Source organism: Manis pentadactyla, chromosome 8 (genome assembly GCF_030020395.1).
Source record: "Manis pentadactyla isolate mManPen7 chromosome 8, mManPen7.hap1, whole genome shotgun sequence".
NCBI lineage: Eukaryota > Metazoa > Chordata > Mammalia > Pholidota > Manidae > Manis > Manis pentadactyla.
Genome location: NC_080026.1, coordinates 47,215,473 through 47,234,938, shown reverse-complemented (window position 1 = coordinate 47,234,938; position 19,466 = coordinate 47,215,473).

Genomic DNA, 19,466 nt, shown 5'->3' with positions numbered 1-19,466 from the left:
ATGCAATTGTGAATGGAATTGTTTTCCTGACTTCTCTTTCTGTGAGTTCATCATTAGTGTATAGGAATCCAACAGATTTCTGTGTATTAATTTTCTATAGTGCAACTTTGCCGAAATCAGATATTAGATCTAGTCGTTTTGGAGTGTATTCTTTCGGGTTTTTGTATACAATAATCGTGTCGTCTGCAAAAAGGGACCGTTTGACATATTCTTTGCAAACTGGGATGCCTTTTATTACTTTGAGATGTCTAATTGTTGTGGCTAGTACCTCCCAAAATATGTTGAATAAAAATGAGCAGAGTGGATATTCTTGTCTTGTTTCTGTTCATAAAGGAAAAGCTTTCAGCTTCTCACGGTTAATTATAATGTTGGCTGTGTGTTTGTCATATTTGGCCTTTATTATGTTGAGGTACTTGACCTCTATAGCCATTTTGTGAGAGTTTTTATCATGAATGGATGTTGAATTTTGTTGAGTGCTTTTTCAACATCTGGGGAGATGATCATGTGGTTTTTGTCCTACTTTTCATTCATATGATGGATGATGCTGGTGGATTTTCAAATGTTGTACCACCCTCACGTCCCTGAGTTGAGTCCCACTTGCTCATGATGGATGAACTTTTGGATTTATTTTTGAATTCGGTTTGCTAATATTTTGTTGAGTATTTTCGCATCTATGTTCATCAGGGATATTGGCCTGAAATTTTCTTCTTTTGTGGTGTCTTTCCCTTGTTTTCGTATACGAGTGATGTTTGCCTCATTGAATGGGCTTGGGAGTATTCTGTCCTCTTCTACATTTTGGAAAATCTTTGAGGAGGATGGGTATTAGCTCCTCACTAAATCTTCGATAAAATTCACCAGTGAGACCGTCTGGTCCACTGCTTTTCTTCTTAGGTAGTTTGTTGATTACCAGTTCAATTTCCTTACTGATAATCGGTCTATTCAGATTTTCTGTTTCTTCCTGTGTCGGCCTTGAAGGTTGTATTTTTCTAGAACATTGTCCATTTTCTCCACGTTATCCAGTTTTTTACCATATGATTTTTCATAGTTATCTCTCAAAGTTCTTTGAACTTCTGGGATGTCCGTAGTGATTTTTCCTCTCTCATTTCTGATTCTGTTTATGTATGTAGACTCTCTTTTTTTTTTCAAAAGTCTAGCCCGGGGTTTATCTGTTTTGTTTATTTTCTCTGAGAATCAGCTCCTGCTTTCATTGATTCTTTCTATATTGTTTTATTCTCCTCAATTTCATTTATTTCTGCTCTAATCTTTATTATGTCCCACATTCGACTGACCTTGGGCCTCATTTTTGCTTCCTTTTTCTGTTTCATTAACTGTGTGTTTAGACTATTCATATGTGATTGTTATTCTACCCTGAGGTAGGCCTGAATTGCAATATATTTCCCTCTTAGCACAGTCTTTGCTGCGTCCCACAGATTTTCGTGGTATTGAATTACCTTTGTCATGTGTCTCCATATATTGCTTGATCTCTGTTTTTATTTGATCCTTGATCCATGGATTATGTATGAGCATGTTATTAAGCCTCCATGTGTTTGTGGACTTTTTCATTTTCTTTGAGTAATTTATTTCTGGTTTCATACCTCTGTGATCTGAGAAGCACAATTCCAGTCTTTTCATGTTTACTGAGGCTCTTTTGATAACCTAGTGTGTGACCTATTCTAGAAATGCTCCATGTGCACTTGAGAAGAACCTGTATCCTTTTGCTTTTGGATGGAGTGTTCTGGAGATGCTCGTTGGGTTTATCTGTTCTTATATGCTGTTCGGTGCTTCCGCCTCTTTACTTATTTTCTGTCTGGTTGATCTGTCCTTTAGAGCGAGCGGTGTATTGTAGTCTCCTAAAATGAATGGATCGCTTTCTCTTTCCCGTTTTTATTCTGTTAGTATTTTTTTCACACATATAGGTGATCCGTTGGGTTCATAGATATTTATAGCGGTTATATTATCTTGTTGGACTGACCCCTTTTTCATTATGTAATGTCCTTCTTTGTCTCTTGTGACTTTCTTTGTAGTCTATTTTGTCTTCTTCTACAACCTGCAATCCTTGATTTTTTTTCTCCCTGTTAATTGTACTAAATATGTTCTTCCATCCCTTCTCTTTTAGTCTGTGGATGTCTTTGTGCTTGAAGTGAGTGTCTTGTCAGCACCATATGGACGGGTCTTGTTTTTTTCCATTTAGTGACCTTATGACGTTTTTCTGGATATCAGTAATCCATTATTACATGAAAAACACTATCTTTACCAGGCTCCCCCCTTCGCCAAGTCCCCTCCCCACCCCACAAGCCCCATTACACTCACTGCCCATCAGCCTAGCAAGATGCTGCAGAATCCCTACCTGTCTTCTCCATGTTGTACAGCCCTCCCGAGCCCACACCCCACATTACAGCATGCTAATCGTCATGCCCCCTTTCTTTTTCTACACCTTTATCCCTCCATCCCCAACCATTCTCCCTACTTCCTTTCCTTTTGGTGACTGGATGTCCATTATTGGGTTCTGTGATTCTGCTGCTGTTTTGTTCCTTCACTTTTTCTTTGTGTTTATACTCCACGTATGAGTGAAATTTTTGTTACTTGGCTCTCTCTGCCTCTCTTATTTCATTGGGAATAATATCCTCTAATTCCATACACATTTTTTTAAACCGTAGGATTTGTTTTCTTCTTATGGCTGAATAATCTTCCACTGTGTATATGTACCACAACTTCTTTAGCCATTCATCTATGGAAGGACTCTTAGGTGGCTTCCATTTCTTGGCTATTGTAAATAGTGCTGCAGTAAACATAGGGGTGCATCTGTCTTTCTCAAACTGGGCTGCTGCATGCCTAGGGTAAATTCCGAAAAGTGAAATTTCTGGGTCAAATGTTTTTCTCTTTTTAGTTTCCAAATTAACCTCCACACTGATTTCCACAATGTTTGAACTTGTTTACATTAAAAGCAGCAGTGCAGGAGGGATCCCCTTTCCCCCCATCATTGCCTGCATTTGTTGGTTTTTCTCTTTTGATGTCAAGCATCCTCACTGGTATGAAGTGATGTCTCACTTTGGTTTTAATTTGTTTGTTTCTGATGATTAGCAATGTGGAGCATCTTTTCTTATGCTTGTTGGCCATCTGAAGTTCTTCTTTGGATAAGTGTTTGTTCAGCACCTTTGCCCATTTTTTAATTGGCTTATTTGCTTTTTGTTTGTTGAGGTGCATGAGCCCTCTATATAATTTGGATGTCAACCCCTTATCAGATATGTCATAGGTGAATATATTCTCCCATACTGTAGGATGTCTTTTTGTTCTACTGATGGGGTCCTTGGCTGTACAGGAGGTTTTTTAGTTTGATATAGTCCCACTTGTTCATTTTTCCTCTTGTTTCCCTTGCCCAAGGAGATATATTCATGAACAAGTTGCTCCCGTTTATGTCCAGGAGATTTTTGCCTATGTTTTTTCTAACAGTTTTATGGCTTCATGACTTATATTCAGGTCTTTGATCCATTTTGGATTTACTTTTGTGTGTAGGGTTAGACAATAATCCAGTTTCATTCTCCTACATGTAGCTGTCCGGTTTTGTCACGCCAGCTGTTGAGGAGGCTGTCATTTTCCACACTGTATATCCATGGCTCCATTGTCATATAGTAATTGACCATATATGCAAGGATTTCTATCTAGGCACTCTTTTCTTTTCCACTGGTTTATGGGTCTGGTCTTCTTCCAGTACCAAATTATCTTGATTACTGTGGCTTTGAAGTAGAGCTTGAAGTCAGGGAGCATAATTCCCCCTGCTTTACACTTCACTCTCAGGATTGCTCTAGCTATTTGGGGTCTTTTGTGGTTTCTTATGAATTTTAGGACTCTTTGCTCTATTTCATTGGAGAATGCAGTTGGTATTTGGATAGGGATTGCATTTGAGTGTGTAGATTGCTTTCGGCAGGATGGACATTTTGATAATATTAACTCTTCCTATCCATGAGCATCGATGGGTTTCCATTTATTCGTATCTTCTGTAATATTTCTCATGATTGTCGTGTGGTTTTCAGAGCATAGTTCTTTCACTTCCTTTGTTAGGTTGTTTCCTAGGTATTTTATTCTTTTTGATGCAATTGTGAATGGAATTGTTTTCCTGACTTCTCTTTCTGTGAGTTCATCATTAGTGTATAGGAATCCAACAGATTTCTGTGTATTAATTTTCTATAGTGCAACTTTGCCGAAATCAGATATTAGATCTAGTCGTTTTGGAGTGTATTCTTTCGGGTTTTTGTATACAATAATCGTGTCGTCTGCAAAAAGGGACCGTTTGACATATTCTTTGCAAACTGGGATGCCTTTTATTACTTTGAGATGTCTAATTGTTGTGGCTAGTACCTCCCAAAATATGTTGAATAAAAATGAGCAGAGTGGATATTCTTGTCTTGTTTCTGTTCATAAAGGAAAAGCTTTCAGCTTCTCACGGTTAATTATAATGTTGGCTGTGTGTTTGTCATATTTGGCCTTTATTATGTTGAGGTACTTGACCTCTATAGCCATTTTGTGAGAGTTTTTATCATGAATGGATGTTGAATTTTGTTGAGTGCTTTTTCAACATCTGGGGAGATGATCATGTGGTTTTTGTCCTACTTTTCATTCATATGATGGATGATGCTGGTGGATTTTCAAATGTTGTACCACCCTCACGTCCCTGAGTTGAGTCCCACTTGCTCATGATGGATGATCTTTTGGATTTATTTTTGAATTCGGTTTGCTAATATTTTGTTGAGTATTTTCGCATCTATGTTCATCAGGGATATTGGCCTGAAATTTTCTTCTTTTGTGGTGTCTTTCCCTTGTTTTCGTATTAAAGTGATGTTTTCCTCATTGAAAGGGCTTGGGAGTATTCTGTCCTCTTCTACATTTTGGAAAAACTTTGAGGAGGATGGGTATTAGCTCCTCACTAAATCTTCGATAAAATTCACCAGTGAGACCGTCTGGTCCACTGCTTTTCTTCTTAGGTAGTTTGTTGATTACCAGTTCAATTTCCTTACTGATAATCGGTCTATTCAGATTTTCTGTTTCTTCCTTTGTCGGCCTTGAAGGTTGTATTTTTCTAGAACATTGTCCATTTTCTCCACGTTATCCAGTTTTTTACCATATGATTTTTCATAGTTATCTCTCAAAGTTCTTTGAACTTCTGGGATGTCCGTAGTGATTTTTCCTCTCTCATTTCTGATTCTGTTTATGTATGCAGACTCTCTTTTTTTTTTTAAAGTCTAGCCCGGGGTTTATCTGTTTTGTTTATTTTCTCTGAGAATCAGCTCCTGCTTTCATTGATTCTTTCTATATTGTTTTATTCTTCTCAATTTCATTTATTTCTGCTCTAATCTTTATTATGTCCCACATTCGACTGACCTTGGGCCTCATTTGTGCTTCCTTTTTCTGTTTCATTAACTGTGTGTTTAGACTATTCATATGTGATTGTTATTCTACCCTGAGGTAGGCCTGAATTGCAATATATTTCCCTCTTAGCACAGTCTTTGCTGCGTCCCACAGATTTTCGTGGTATTGAATTACCTTTGTCATGTGTCTCCATATATTGCTTGATCTCTGTTTTTATTTGATCCTTGATCCATGGATTATGTATGAGCATGTTATTAAGCCTCCATGTGTTTGTGGACTTTTTCATTTTCTTTGAGTAATTTATTTCTGGTTTCATACCTCTGTGATCTGAGAAGCACAATTCCAGTCTTTTCATGTTTACTGAGGCTCTTTTGATAACCTAGTGTGTGACCTATTCTAGAAATGCTCCATGTGCACTTGAGAAGAACGTCTATCCTTTTGCTTTTGGATGGAGTGTTCTGGAGATGCTCGTTGGGTTTATCTGTTCTTATATGCTGTTCGGTGCTTCCGCCTCTTTACTTATTTTCTGTCTGGTTGATCTGTCCTTTAGAGCGAGCGGTGTATTGTAGTCTCCTAAAATGAATGGATCGCTTTCTCTTTCCCGTTTTTATTCTGTTAGTATTTTTTTCACACATATAGGTGATCCGTTGGGTTCATAGATATTTATAGCGGTTATATTATCTTGTTGGACTGACCCCTTTTTCATTATGTAATGTCCTTCTTTGTCTCTTGTGACTTTCTTTGTAGTCTATTTTGTCTTCTTCTACAACCTGCAATCCTTGATTTTTTTTCTCCCTGTTAATTGTACTAAATATATTCTTCCATCCCTTCTCTTTTAGTCTGTGGATGTCTTTGTGCTTGAAGTGAGTGTCTTGTCAGCACCATATGGACGGGTCTTGTTTTTTTCCATTTAGTGACCTTATGACGTTTTTCTGGATATCAGTAATCCATTATTACATGAAAAACACTATCTTTACCAGGCTCCCCCCTTCGCCAAGTCCCCTCCCGACCCCACAAGCCCCATTACACTCACTGCCCATCAGCCTAGCAAGATGCTGCAGAATCCCTACCTGTCTTCTCCATGTTGTACAGCCCTCCCGAGCCCACACCCCACATTACAGCATGCTAATCGTCATGCCCCCTTTCTTTTTCTACACCTTTATCCCTCCATCCCCAACCATTCTCCCTAGTTCCTTTCCTTTTGGTGACTGGATGTCCATTATTGGGTTCTGTGATTCTGCTGCTGTTTTGTTCCTTCACTTTTTCTTTGTGTTTATACTCCACGTATGAGTGAAATTTTTGTTACTTGGCTCTCTCTGCCTCTCTTATTTCATTGGGAATAATATCCTCTAATTCCATACACATTTTTTTAAACCGTAGGATTTGTTTTCTTCTTATGGCTGAATAATCTTCCACTGTGTATATGTACCACAACTTCTTTAGCCATTCATCTATGGAAGGACTCTTAGGTGGCTTCCATTTCTTGGCTATTGTAAATAGTGCTGCAGTAAACATAGGGGTGCATCTGTCTTTCTCAAACTGGGCTGCTGCATGCCTAGGGTAAATTCCGAAAAGTGAAATTTCTGGGTCAAATGTTTTTCTCTTTTTAGTTTCCAAATTAACCTCCACACTGATTTCCACAATGTTTGAACTTGTTTACATTAAAAGCAGCAGTGCAGGAGGGATCCCCTTTCCCCCCATCATTGCCTGCATTTGTTGGTTTTTCTCTTTTGATGTCAAGCATCCTCACTGGTATGAAGTGATGTCTCACTTTGGTTTTAATTTGTTTGTTCTGATGATTAGCAATGTGGAGCATCTTTTCTTATGCTTGTTGGCCATCTGAAGTTCTTCTTTGGATAAGTGTTTGTTCAGCACCTTTGCCCATTTTTTAATTGGCTTATTTGCTTTTTGTTTGTTGAGGTGCATGAGCCCTCTATATAATTTGGATGTCAACCCCTTATCAGATATGTCATAGGTGAATATATTCTCCCATACTGTAGGATGTCTTTTTGTTCTACTGATGGGGTCCTTGGCTGTACAGGAGGTTTTTTAGTTTGATATAGTCCCACTTGTTCATTTTTCCTCTTGTTTCCCTTGCCCAAGGAGATATATTCATGAACAAGTTGCTCCCGTTTATGTCCAGGAGATTTTTGCCTATGTTTTTTCTAACAGTTTTATGGCTTCATGACTTATATTCAGGTCTTTGATCCATTTTGGATTTACTTTTGTGTGTAGGGTTAGACAATAATCCAGTTTCATTCTCCTACATGTAGCTGTCCGGTTTTGTCACGCCAGCTGTTGAGGAGGCTGTCATTTCCCACACTGTATATCCATGGCTCCATTGTCATATAGTAATTGACCATATATGCAAGGATTTCTATCTAGGCACTCTTTTCTTTTCCACTGGTTTATGGGTCTGGTCTTCTTCCAGTACCAAATTATCTTGATTACTGTGGCTTTGAAGTAGAGCTTGAAGTCAGGGAGCATAATTCCCCCTGCTTTACACTTCACTCTCAGGATTGCTCTAGCTATTTGGGGTCTTTTGTGGTTTCTTATGAATTTTAGGACTCTTTGCTCTATTTCATTGGAGAATGCAGTTGGTATTTGGATAGGGATTGCATTTGAGTGTGTAGATTGCTTTCGGCAGGATGGACATTTTGATAATATTAACTCTTCCTATCCATGAGCATCGATGGGTTTCCATTTATTCGTATCTTCTGTAATATTTCTCATGATTGTCGTGTGGTTTTCAGAGCATACTTCTTTCACTTCCTTTGTTAGGTTGTTTCCTAGGTATTTTATTCTTTTTGATGCAATTGTGAATGGAATTGTTTTCCTGACTTCTCTTTCTGTGAGTTCATCATTAGTGTATAGGAATCCAACAGATTTCTGTGTATTAATTTTCTATAGTGCAACTTTGCCGAAATCAGATATTAGATCTAGTCGTTTTGGAGTGTATTCTTTCGGGTTTTTGTATACAATAATCGTGTCGTCTGCAAAAAGGGACCGTTTGACATATTCTTTGCAAACTGGGATGCCTTTTATTACTTTGAGATGTCTAATTGTTGTGGCTAGTACCTCCCAAAATATGTTGAATAAAAATGAGCAGAGTGGATATTCTTGTCTTGTTTCTGTTCATAAAGGAAAAGCTTTCAGCTTCTCACGGTTAATTATAATGTTGGCTGTGTGTTTGTCATATTTGGCCTTTATTATGTTGAGGTACTTGACCTCTATAGCCATTTTGTGAGAGTTTTTATCATGAATGGATGTTGAATTTTGTTGAGTGCTTTTTCAACATCTGGGGAGATGATCATGTGGTTTTTGTCCTACTTTTCATTCATATGATGGATGATGCTGGTGGATTTTCAAATGTTGTACCACCCTCACGTCCCTGAGTTGAGTCCCACTTGCTCATGATGGATGATCTTTTGGATTTATTTTTGAATTCGGTTTGCTAATATTTTGTTGAGTATTTTCGCATCTATGTTCATCAGGGATATTGGCCTGAAATTTTCTTCTTTTGTGGTGTCTTTCCCTTGTTTTCGTATTCGAGTGATGTTTTCCTCATTGAAAGGGCTTGGGAGTATTCTGTCCTCTTCTACATTTTGGAAAAACTTTGAGGAGGATGGGTATTAGCTCCTCACTAAATCTTCGATAAAATTCACCAGTGAGACCGTCTGGTCCACTGCTTTTCTTCTTAGGTAGTTTGTTGATTACCAGTTCAATTTCCTTACTGATAATCGGTCTATTCAGATTTTCTGTTTCTTCCTGTGTCGGCCTTGAAGGTTGTATTTTTCTAGAACATTGTCCATTTTCTCCACGTTATCCAGTTTTTTACCATATGATTTTTCATAGTTATCTCTCAAAGTTCTTTGAACTTCTGGGATGTCCGTAGTGATTTTTCCTCTCTCATTTCTGATTCTGTTTATGTATGTAGACTCTCTTTTTTTTTTTCAAAAGTCTAGCCCGGGGTTTATCTGTTTTGTTTATTTTCTCTGAGAATCAGCTCCTGCTTTCATTGATTCTTTCTATATTGTTTTATTCTTCTCAATTTCATTTATTTCTGCTCTAATCTTTATTATGTCCCACATTCGACTGACCTTGGGCCTCATTTGTGCTTCCTTTTTCTGTTTCATTAACTGTGTGTTTAGACTATTCATATGTGATTGTTATTCTACCCTGAGGTAGGCCTGAATTGCAATATATTTCCCTCTTAGCACAGTCTTTGCTGCGTCCCACAGATTTTCGTGGTATTGAATTACCTTTGTCATGTGTCTCCATATATTGCTTGATCTCTGTTTTTATTTGATCCTTGATCCATGGATTATGTATGAGCATGTTATTAAGCCTCCATGTGTTTGTGGACTTTTTCATTTTCTTTGAGTAATTTATTTCTGGTTTCATACCTCTGTGATCTGAGAAGCACAATTCCAGTCTTTTCATGTTTACTGAGGCTCTTTTGATAACCTAGTGTGTGACCTATTCTAGAAATGCTCCATGTGCACTTGAGAAGAACGTGTATCCTTTTGCTTTTGGATGGAGTGTTCTGGAGATGCTCGTTGGGTTTATCTGTTCTTATATGCTGTTCGGTGCTTCCGCCTCTTTACTTATTTTCTGTCTGGTTGATCTGTCCTTTAGAGCGAGCGGTGTATTGTAGTCTCCTAAAATGAATGGATCGCTTTCTCTTTCCCGTTTTTATTCTGTTAGTATTTTTTTCACACATATAGGCGATCCGTTGGGTTCATAGATATTTATAGCGGTTATATTATCTTGTTGGACTGACCCCTTTTTCATTATGTAATGTCCTTCTTTGTCTCTTGTGACTTTCTTTGTAGTCTATTTTGTCTTCTTCTACAACCTGCAATCCTTGATTTTTTTTCTCCCTGTTAATTGTACTAAATATATTCTTCCATCCCTTCTCTTTTAGTCTGTGGATGTCTTTGTGCTTGAAGTGAGTGTCTTGTCAGCACCATATGGACGGGTCTTGTTTTTTTCCATTTAGTGACCTTATGACGTTTTTCTGGATATCAGTAATCCATTATTACATGAAAAACACTATCTTTACCAGGCTCCCCCCTTCGCCAAGTCCCCTCCCGACCCCACAAGCCCCATTACACTCACTGCCCATCAGCCTAGCAAGATGCTGCAGAATCCCTACCTGTCTTCTCCATGTTGTACAGCCCTCCCGAGCCCACACCCCACATTACAGCATGCTAATCGTCATGCCCCCTTTCTTTTTCTACACCTTTATCCCTCCATCCCCAACCATTCTCCCTAGTTCCTTTCCTTTTGGTGACTGGATGTCCATTATTGGGTTCTGTGATTCTGCTGCTGTTTTGTTCCTTCACTTTTTCTTTGTGTTTATACTCCACGTATGAGTGAAATTTTTGTTACTTGGCTCTCTCTGCCTCTCTTATTTCATTGGGAATAATATCCTCTAATTCCATACACATTTTTTTAAACCGTAGGATTTGTTTTCTTCTTATGGCTGAATAATCTTCCACTGTGTATATGTACCACAACTTCTTTAGCCATTCATCTATGGAAGGACTCTTAGGTGGCTTCCATTTCTTGGCTATTGTAAATAGTGCTGCAGTAAACATAGGGGTGCATCTGTCTTTCTCAAACTGGGCTGCTGCATGCCTAGGGTAAATTCCGAAAAGTGAAATTTCTGGGTCAAATGTTTTTCTCTTTTTAGTTTCCAAATTAACCTCCACACTGATTTCCACAATGTTTGAACTTGTTTACATTAAAAGCAGCAGTGCAGGAGGGATCCCCTTTCCCCCCATCATTGCCTGCATTTGTTGGTTTTTCTCTTTTGATGTCAAGCATCCTCACTGGTATGAAGTGATGTCTCACTTTGGTTTTAATTTGTTTGTTTCTGATGATTAGCAATGTGGAGCATCTTTTCTTATGCTTGTTGGCCATCTGAAGTTCTTCTTTGGATAAGTGTTTGTTCAGCACCTTTGCCCATTTTTTAATTGGCTTATTTGCTTTTTGTTTGTTGAGGTGCATGAGCCCTCTATATAATTTGGATGTCAACCCCTTATCAGATATGTCATAGGTGAATATATTCTCCCATACTGGAGGATGTCTTTTTGTTCTACTGATGGGGTCCTTGGCTGTACAGGAGGTTTTTTAGTTTGATATAGTCCCACTTGTTCATTTTTCCTCTTGTTTCCCTTGCCCAAGGAGATATATTCATGAACAAGTTGCTCCCGTTTATGTCCAGGAGATTTTTGCCTATGTTTTTTCTAACAGTTTTATGGCTTCATGACTTATATTCAGGTCTTTGATCCATTTTGGATTTACTTTTGTGTGTAGGGTTAGACAATAATCCAGTTTCATTCTCCTACATGTAGCTGTCCGGTTTTGTCACGCCAGCTGTTGAGGAGGCTGTCATTTATCACACTGTATATCCATGGCTCCATTGTCATATAGTAATTGACCATATATGCAAGGATTTCTATCTAGGCACTCTTTTCTTTTCCACTGGTTTATGGGTCTGGTCTTCTTCCAGTACCAAATTATCTTGATTACTGTGGCTTTGAAGTAGAGCTTGAAGTCAGGGAGCATAATTCCCCCTGCTTTACACTTCACTCTCAGGATTGCTCTAGCTATTTGGGGTCTTTTGTGGTTTCTTATGAATTTTAGGACTCTTTGCTCTGTTTCATTGGAGAATGCAGTTGGTATTTGGATAGGGATTGCATTTGAGTGTGTAGATTGCTTTCGGCAGGATGGACATTTTGATAATATTAACTCTTCCTATCCATGAGCATCGATGGGTTTCCATTTATTCGTATCTTCTGTAATATTTCTCATGATTGTCGTGTGGTTTTCAGAGCATAGTTCTTTCACTTCCTTTGTTAGGTTGTTTCCTAGGTATTTTATTCTTTTTGATGCAATTGTGAATGGAATTGTTTTCCTGACTTCTCTTTCTGTGAGTTCATCATTAGTGTATAGGAATCCAACAGATTTCTGTGTATTAATTTTCTATAGTGCAACTTTGCCGAAATCAGATATTAGATCTAGTCGTTTTGGAGTGTATTCTTTCGGGTTTTTGTATACAATAATCGTGTCGTCTGCAAAAAGGGACCGTTTGACATATTCTTTGCAAACTGGGATGCCTTTTATTACTTTGAGATGTCTAATTGTTGTGGCTAGTACCTCCCAAAATATGTTGAATAAAAATGAGCAGAGTGGATATTCTTGTCTTGTTTCTGTTCATAAAGGAAAAGCTTTCAGCTTCTCACGGTTAATTATAATGTTGGCTGTGTGTTTGTCATATTTGGCCTTTATTATGTTGAGGTACTTGACCTCTATAGCCATTTTGTGAGAGTTTTTATCATGAATGGATGTTGAATTTTGTTGAGTGCTTTTTCAACATCTGGGGAGATGATCATGTGGTTTTTGTCCTACTTTTCATTCATATGATGGATGATGCTGGTGGATTTTCAAATGTTGTACCACCCTCACGTCCCTGAGTTGAGTCCCACTTGCTCATGATGGATGATCTTTTGGATTTATTTTTGAATTCGGTTTGCTAATATTTTGTTGAGTATTTTCGCCTCTATGTTCATCAGGGATATTGGCCTGAAATTTTCTTCTTTTGTGGTGTCTTTCCCTTGTTTTCGTATTAAAGTGATGTTTTCCTCATTGAAAGGGCTTGGGAGTATTCTGTCCTCTTCTACATTTTGGAAAAACTTTGAGGAGGATGGGTATTAGCTCCTCACTAAATCTTCGATAAAATTCACCAGTGAGACCGTCTGGTCCACTGCTTTTCTTCTTAGGTAGTTTGTTGATTACCAGTTCAATTTCCTTACTGATAATCGGTCTATTCAGATTTTCTGTTTCTTCCTGTGTCGGCCTTGAAGGTTGTATTTTTCTAGAACATTGTCCATTTTCTCCACGTTATCCAGTTTTTTACCATATGATTTTTCATAGTTATCTCTCAAAGTTCTTTGAAATTCTGGGATGTCCGTAGTGATTTTTCCTCTCTCATTTCTGATTCTGTTTATGTATGCAGACTCTCTTTTTTTTTTCAAAAGTCTAGCCCGGGGTTTATCTGTTTTGTTTATTTTCTCTGAGAATCAGCTCCTGCTTTCATTGATTCTTTCTATATTGTTTTATTCTCCTCAATTTCATTTATTTCTGCTCTAATCTTTATTATGTCCCACATTCGACTGACCTTGGGCCTCATTTGTGCTTCCTTTTTCTGTTTCATTAACTGTGTGTTTAGACTATTCATATGTGATTGTTATTCTACCCTGAGGTAGGCCTGAATTGCAATATATTTCCCTCTTAGCACAGTCTTTGCTGCGTCCCACAGATTTTCGTGGTATTGAATTACCTTTGTCATGTGTCTCCATATATTGCTTGATCTCTGTTTTTATTTGATCCTTGATCCATGGATTATGTATGAGCATGTTATTAAGCCTCCATGTGTTTGTGGACTTTTTCATTTTCTTTGAGTAATTTATTTCTGGTTTCATACCTCTGTGATCTGAGAAGCACAATTCCAGTCTTTTCATGTTTACTGAGGCTCTTTTGATAACCTAGTGTGTGACCTATTCTAGAAATGCTCCATGTGCACTTGAGAAGAACGTGTATCCTTTTGCTTTTGGATGGAGTGTTCTGGAGATGCTCGTTGGGTTTATCTGTTCTTATATGCTGTTCGGTGCTTCCGCCTCTTTACTTATTTTCTGTCTGGTTGATCTGTCCTTTAGAGCGAGCGGTGTATTGTAGTCTCCTAAAATGAATGGATCGCTTTCTCTTTCCCGTTTTTATTCTGTTAGTATTTTTTTCACACATATAGGTGATCCGTTGGGTTCATAGATATTTATAGCGGTTATATTATCTTGTTGGACTGACCCCTTTTTCATTATGTAATGTCCTTCTTTGTCTCTTGTGACTTTCTTTGTAGTCTATTTTGTCTTCTTCTACAACCTGCAATCCTTGATTTTTTTTCTCCCTGTTAATTGTACTAAATATATTCTTCCATCCCTTCTCTTTTAGTCTGTGGATGTCTTTGTGCTTGAAGTGAGTGTCTTGTCAGCACCATATGGACGGGTCTTGTTTTTTTCCATTTAGTGACCTTATGACGTTTTTCTGGATATCAGTAATCCATTATTACATGAAAAACACTATCTTTACCAGGCTCCCCCCTTCGCCAAGTCCCCTCCCCACCCCACAAGCCCCATTACACTCACTGCCCATCAGCCTAGCAAGATGCTGCAGAATCCCTACCTGTCTTCTCCATGTTGTACAGCCCTCCCGAGCCCACACCCCACATTACAGCATGCTAATCGTCATGCCCCCTTTCTTTTTCTACACCTTTATCCCTCCATCCCCAACCATTCTCCCTAGTTCCTTTCCTTTTGGTGACTGGATGTCCATTATTGGGTTCTGTGATTCTGCTGCTGTTTTGTTCCTTCACTTTTTCTTTGTGTTTATACTCCACGTATGAGTGAAATTTTTGTTACTTGGCTCTCTCTGTCTCTCTTATTTCATTGGGAATAATATCCTCTAATTCCATACACATTTTTTTTAAACCGTAGGATTTGTTTTCTTCTTATGGCTGAATAATCTTCCACTGTGTATATGTACCACAACTTCTTTAGCCATTCATCTATGGAAGGACTCTTAGGTGGCTTCCATTTCTTGGCTATTGTAAATAGTGCTGCAGTAAACATAGGGGTGCATCTGTCTTTCTCAAACTGGGCTGCTGCATGCCTAGGGTAAATTCCGAAAAGTGAAATTTCTGGGTCAAATGTTTTTCTCTTTTTAGTTTCCAAATTAACCTCCACACTGATTTCCACAATGTTTGAACTTGTTTACATTAAATGCAGCAGTGCAGGAGGGATCCCCTTTCCCCCCATCATTGCCTGCATTTGTTGGTTTTTCTCTTTTGATGTCAAGCATCCTCACTGGTATGAAGTGATGTCTCACTTTGGTTTTAATTTGTTTGTTTCTGATGATTAGCAATGTGGAGCATCTTTTCTTATGCTTGTTGGCCATCTAAAGTTCTTCTTTGGATAAGTGTTTGTTCAGCACCTTTGCCCATTTTTTAATTGGCTTATTTGCTTTTTGTTTGTTGAGGTGCATGAGCCCTCTATATAATTTGGATGTCAACCCCTTATCAGATATGTCATAGGTGAATATATTCTCCCATACTGGAGGATGTCTTTTTGTTCTACTGATGGGGTCCTTGGCTGTACAGGAGGTTTCTTAGTTTGATATAGTCCCACTTGTTCATTTTTCCTCTTGTTTCCCTTGCCCAAGGAGATATATTCATGAACAAGTTGCTCCCGTTTATGTCCAGGAGATTTTTGCCTATGTTTTTTCTAACAGTTTTATGGCTTCATGACTTATATTCAGGTCTTTGATCCATTTTGGATTTACTTTTGTGTGTAGGGTTAGACAATAATCCAGTTTCATTCTCCTACATGTAGCTGTCCGGTTTTGTCACGCCAGCTGTTGAGGAGGCTGTCATTTCCCACACTGTATATCCATGGCTCCATTGTCATATAGTAATTGACCATATATGCAAGGATTTCTATCTAGGCACTCTTTTCTTTTCCACTGGTTTATGGGTCTGGTCTTCTTCCAGTACCAAATTATCTTGATTACTGTGGCTTTGAAGTAGAGCTTGAAGTCAGGGAGCATAATTCCCCCTGCTTTACACTTCACTCTCAGGATTGCTCTAGCTATTTGGGGTCTTTTGTGGTTTCTTATGAATTTTAGGACTCTTTGCTCTATTTCATTGGAGAATGCAGTTGGTATTTGGATAGGGATTGCATTTGAGTGTGTAGATTGCTTTCGGCAGGATGGACATTTTGATAATATTAACTCTTCCTATCCATGAGCATCGATGGGTTTCCATTTATTCGTATCTTCTGTAATATTTCTCATGATTGTCGTGTGGTTTACAGAGCATAGTTCTTTCACTTCCTTTGTTAGGTTGTTTCCTAGGTATTTTATTCTTTTTGATGCAATTGTGAATGGAATTGTTTTCCTGACTTCTCTTTCTGTGAGTTCATCATTAGTGTATAGGAATCCAACAGATTTCTGTGTATTAATTTTCTATAGTGCAACTTTGCCGAAATCAGATATTAGATCTAGTCGTTTTGGAGTGTATTCTTTAGGGTTTTTGTATACAATAATCGTGTCGTCTGCAAAAAGGGACCGTTTGACATATTCTTTGCAAACTGGGATGCCTTTTATTACTTTGAGATGTCTAATTGTTGTGGCTAGTACCTCCCAAAATATGTTGAATAAAAATGAGCAGAGTGGATATTCTTGTCTTGTTTCTGTTCATAAAGGAAAAGCTTTCAGCTTCTCACGGTTAATTATAATGTTGGCTGTGTGTTTGTCATATTTGGCCTTTATTATGTTGAGGTACTTGACCTCTATAGCCATTTTGTGAGAGTTTTTATCATGAATGGATGTTGAATTTTGTTGAGTGCTTTTTCAACATCTGGGGAGATGATCATGTGGTTTTTGTCCTACTTTTCATTCATATGATGGATGATGCTGGTGGATTTTCAAATGTTGTACCACCCTCACGTCCCTGAGTTGAGTCCCACTTGCTCATGATGGATGATCTTTTGGATTTATTTTTGAATTCGGTTTGCTAATATTTTGTTGAGTATTTTCGCATCTATGTTCATCAGGGATATTGGCCTGAAATTTTCTTCTTTTGTGGTGTCTTTCCCTTGTTTTCGTATTAAAGTGATGTTTTCCTCATTGAAAGGGCTTGGGAGTATTCTGTCCTCTTCTACATTTTGGAAAAACTTTGAGGAGGATGGGTATTAGCTCCTCACTAAATCTTCGATAAAATTCACCAGTGAGACCGTCTGGTCCACTGCTTTTCTTCTTAGGTAGTTTGTTGATTACCAGTTCAATTTCCTTACTGATAATCGGTCTATTCAGATTTTCTGTTTCTTCCTGTGTCGGCCTTGAAGGTTGTATTTTTCTAGAACATTGTCCATTTTCTCCACGTTATCCAGTTTTTTACCATATGATTTTTCATAGTTATCTCTCAAAGTTCTTTGAAATTCTGGGATGTCCGTAGTGATTTTTCCTCTCTCATTTCTGATTCTGTTTATGTATGCAGACTCTCTTTTTTTTTTCAAAAGTCTAGCCCGGGGTTTATCTGTTTTGTTTATTTTCTCTGAGAATCAGCTCCTGCTTTCATTGATTCTTTCTATATTGTTTTATTCTCCTCAATTTCATTTATTTCTGCTCTAATCTTTATTATGTCCCACATTCGACTGACCTTGGGCCTCATTTGTGCTTCCTTTTTCTGTTTCATTAACTGTGTGTTTAGACTATTCATATGTGATTGTTATTCTACCCTGAGGTAGGCCTGAATTGCAATATATTTCCCTCTTAGCACAGTCTTTGCTGCGTCCCACAGATTTTCGTGGTATTGAATTACCTTTGTCATGTGTCTCCATATATTGCTTGATCTCTGTTTTTATTTGATCCTTGATCCATGGATTATGTATGAGCATGTTATTAAGCCTCCATGTGTTTGTGGACTTTTTCATTTTCTTTGAGTAATTTATTTCTGGTTTCATACCTCTGTGATCTGAGAAGCACAATTCCAGTCTTTTCATGTTTACTGAGGCTCTTTTGATAACCTAGTGTGTGACCTATTCTAGAAATGCTCCATGTGCACTTGAGAAGAACGTGTATCCTTTTGCTTTTGGATGGAGTGTTCTGGAGATGCTCGTTGGGTTTATCTGTTCTTATATGCTGTTCGGTGCTTCCGCCTCTTTACTTATTTTCTGTCTGGTTGATCTGTCCTTTAGAGCGAGCGGTGTATTGTAGTCTCCTAAAATGAATGGATCGCTTTCTCTTTCCCGTTTTTATTCTGTTAGTATTTTTTTCACACATATAGGTGATCCGTTGGGTTCATAGATATTTATAGCGGTTATATTATCTTGTTGGACTGACCCCTTTTTCATTATGTAATGTCCTTCTTTGTCTCTTGTGACTTTCTTTGTAGTCTATTTTGTCTTCTTCTACAACCTGCAATCCTTGATTTTTTTTCTCCCTGTTAATTGTACTAAATATATTCTTCCATCCCTTCTCTTTTAGTCTGTGGATGTCTTTGTGCTTGAAGTGAGTGTCTTGTCAGCACCATATGGACGGGTCTTGTTTTTTTCCATTTAGTGACCTTATGACGTTTTTCTGGATATCAGTAATCCATTATTACATGAAAAACACTATCTTTACCAGGCTCCCCCCTTCGCCAAGTCCCCTCCCCACCCCACAAGCCCCATTACACTCACTGCCCATCAGCCTAGCAAGATGCTGCAGAATCCCTACCTGTCTTCTCCATGTTGTACAGCCCTCCCGAGCCCACACCCCACATTACAGCATGCTAATCGTCATGCCCCCTTTCTTTTTCTACACCTTTATCCCTCCATCCCCAACCATTCTCCCTAGTTCCTTTCCTTTTGGTGACTGGATGTCCATTATTGGGTTCTGTGATTCTGCTGCTGTTTTGTTCCTTCACTTTTTCTTTGTGTTTATACTCCACGTATGAGTGAAATTTTTGTTACTTGGCTCTCTCTGCCTCTCTTATTTCATTGGGAATAATATCCTCTAATTCCATACACATTTTTTTAAACCGTAGGATTTGTTTTCTTCTTATGGCTGAATAATCTTCCACTGCGTATATGTACCACAACTTCTTTAGCCATTCATCTATGGAAGGACTCTTAGGTGGCTTCCATTTCTTGGCTATTGTAAATAGTGCTGCAGTAAACATAGGGGTGCATCTGTCTTTCTCAAACTGGGCTGCTGCATGCCTAGGGTAAATTCCGAAAAGTGAAATTTCTGGGTCAAATGTTTTTCTCTTTTTAGTTTCCAAATTAACCTCCACACTGATTTCCACAATGTTTGAACTTGTTTACATTAAAAGCAGCAGTGCAGGAGGGATCCCCTTTCCCCCCATCATTGCCTGCATTTGTTGGTTTTTCTCTTTTGATGTCAAGCATCCTCACTGGTATGAAGTGATGTCTCACTTTGGTTTTAATTTGTTTGTTTCTGATGATTAGCAATGTGGAGCATCTTTTCTTATGCTTGTTGGC